The sequence below is a fragment of the Miscanthus floridulus genome, chromosome 1 (genome assembly GCF_019320115.1).
Source record: "Miscanthus floridulus cultivar M001 chromosome 1, ASM1932011v1, whole genome shotgun sequence".
Lineage (NCBI taxonomy): Eukaryota > Viridiplantae > Streptophyta > Magnoliopsida > Poales > Poaceae > Miscanthus > Miscanthus floridulus.
Window position 1 is genome coordinate 80589193 of NC_089580.1, and position 3281 is coordinate 80592473.

The window sequence follows — 3281 nt, forward strand, 5'->3', positions numbered from 1 at the left end:
AAAATCATGCAAATTTTATAGATTGCCATTTTGTTGTAAATTATCCTAGAATTGGATAAAAAGTATTGCTGAGTGTTGCAAATTTAGAGATGCACAAAATATTCTGCTGTTCTCTGGCATCTAGTAGGTGTATATGATCTTGTTGCTGGTCATATGAACTTTACAATTCCCTCTACCTTATACTTCAACCACAGATGCAAAAGCTACTCCAAAACAATCTATGTTTAAGGAGGCAAAAGACATCCTTCCTACTGCAAATACCCATACTACTAGAATTCAGCAATGACATCATCTTTGATTGCCCCCTACAAAATAAAAGGTTCAGACATGTATGTTTCAGACATGTATGGTTCAGAATCTGTGATTGGAGAAACAGTCTATTACTTTGAAATATTACCATAAATAGTTGAGAGAAGGTATTGATGGCCATGTATGGTTCAGACATTCCTTCCTTGGGCAAAGAAGTACTAGAGAAATATTTTGAACCATTACGCCATCATTGACTGTTATTCTGCTGTTTTCTGGCATTTTTTTAGTTTCTTGTTCCTTCAAATAAAAAAACCGAACATGTTTCAAGTGAACACAACTAAAGATAATCAATTATATTTTGTGTTATTACATACCTTTGAACCTTTTCCCTTTTTATTGCCTCCCTTCTTTGCTACTTTGCGCTTCTTGTCAAGCCAATTTCTTTTGCGCTTCGAGATTTTTGTTTCCACCTCCTTTTTCTTTAGACTTGCTGTACTCACCAAATCAATGGGGGGAGCAATATTTATGGGAACAATGACTGGATCCACAGCACTAGAAAAACCATTGATTTCTTCCTCGACTTGCTTGCTAAGCATGTCAAGTGTGTTGTTCACTGATAAGGTGCATCTTGGATGACTGGCAGCTCGATGAGCCAAATTGAGAAATTTGCAAGTCATATTTTTGTAGCGAAGCATATCATCTAATTTTGGATTCTCTATTATGTTTCGGCCTTGGTTGTCTTGTACTGTCCCACTGCGTGCTTTCCGTGTCCATCTCTTCAATATATATTGGGCTGGAAGTGACTTGATATTCATCGAATCAAGGACGTTTAGAGCATGGCCACACAATATTCCGATTCTATTGAACTGTCCGCAGCTGCATGTACTAGTTTGGTCTGAAGGATCACCAGTAACTTTGTACTCCTTCTCAAGGGTAAAATTTTCATCAAGAGTCCCAATTGAAAAGCTTCAAAAATAGTTGGTGTGTATAGCTTGCTAGCTTGGATTAACATAGGTGTCCTCATTTTGAGCCTAGATAATTTTTTCCTTGATTCAAATTCAGCATTCAATTCATTATTTCTTTTATATTCCACGAACATTTCAAAATGCTTAAGAAATCGAATGATATCAAAATCAGTTTTGAAATGTCACTTCAAGTCACTATTTAGACTCTCACTTAATTGTGTACTTCTCATCCTTAATGTGAACACACCCTTCATATAACATTCAGCCCATTTTTCTCTCACCTTGTATATACTATCCAACCAGGTTTGCTTGCTGACCTTTGTCCTCATGCTGTTAAATGCTTGTTCAAATGTTTCTTCATCTTCGTACTCATACATACATGCACTAAAATCTGAGAGAATACTTGGTTCTTTGTTGCTGCCTTCGACTTCTTGTTTTAGAGAAGTAGCTGATTCTTTATCATCATGTTCAGCTAGATGTTTAACAGCATTTTGCATGATGTGAAAAGAGCACAGACCATGCGAAGACTCCAAAAAGACCGCTTTAACTGCTTTTCACATTGCAGCATCTTGATCAGTATAGATTGTTTTAGGATCTTTGCCATTATGCGCTTTCAGGAAAGTCTCAAATAGCCACTTAAAGGACTCAAATGTCTCATCATACATGAGAACAGCACCAAAAACCATGGTTTCCCTAATATGATTGAACCCAACAAATACACCAAAAGGCCTACTCTCCTTGTTTGTTCCAAAAGTAGTATCAAAACTGACAACATCACCAAAATATACATAGTCAGTGAGCATTTTAGCATCTGCCTAGAAAATGTTTGCTATTTGTTCTTCCCGGTCCATTTGCAAAGCATATTGGAATGACGGGTTCTCAGCAATTTTTTCCTAAAAATACATAAACATGCTTTCTGCTTGACCATATGCCATCTCTTTTTGACGCTTGCCCCTTAAATAGTTCTTGTGATCTCGAAGAGTGTAACTGAGATTAAGTGAGCCACCAACTTGGATCGAAGCCAACTTATGTGCAGCTTTGGGTCCAATTCCTGCATCATCAGCTGTCTCAATTTCAAAACCTTGTAACTCTGAAATTTTCCTTTGAGACACCATCAAGTGTGAGGTTTGCGGTAATTGAAGGGTGTGATTGTGTTCCAAAATCAGATCAGTTACTTTATAATTTTCCTTCTCTCGGTCTAGTATGAGACCTATGCGGACTTGACAATCAGTTCTAGTTTCAGCTCTTGGACACTTTGTGAGATGATCTCTTTTATCTTGCACTCTATGACCTTCATTTGCACAAACATATCTGCAAGATCTAACTTTTTCATCATATTTTCTTTTGTTTGCATACTTTTTTCTAACCTCAAAGCCTTTTTGACCTCCAAAGGTAACCCAAAATATCCGGGCCTCTTCTATGGTACTGAACTCCATGCCAACTTGAGGTAACAAATCAGGAATCAAACTCTCCCTACAACACAAAAATGATTTGGTGCTAAACTGAGCAACTAAATTGGAGACTTTATACTTGTGTGAAGCCATTAATCTAATCTGATGATGAAAATAAACAATCATGATTACACACCTATTTTCTACCATCTGAAACATGCAGGTTTCGTTTTCACGCAGACAAAGAACTTCTTTCAATCCATATCAACACATCTAGGGATGCCAGCGATGACTAGATTAGAACAACGAAAATCTAAGTAGAGAGAAAGATCTAGGAGTGCAGAGTACTCCACCAATTGATCGTATCAATGGCAGCATAGCACGAGCAGTCGATGATCGCTGCCTCGCCTTGTTCGTCCCGGCTCCAGCCCCCGCGCTAAAACAAGCCGCGTCCGCGCCAAAAGAGGAGGAACGCCGCCGGCTACTTTTTTCCGCTTAGCAGGCCATGTTATTGGGCCAAAACATGCATGTGCGAAGTGGGTATTGCCTGGACTCAGCTGCTCCATTGGATGGCATTGAACGGCAGCGATAGAGTGACTGCTGGCAGCAGTCATGAAGACCGACTTTAGAGGATCTCTTTCCGGCAAAGCAAAGCCTTGCCACGGGCACACGCCTA

General features: G+C 39.0%; 1 pseudogene; it reads right to left on the reverse strand.

The window, feature by feature from the left end:
* Positions 1–269: 269 nt before the first annotated feature.
* Positions 270–2674, reverse strand: LOC136459392 (protein FAR1-RELATED SEQUENCE 5-like; annotated as a pseudogene).
* Positions 2675–3281: the final 607 nt, after the last annotated feature.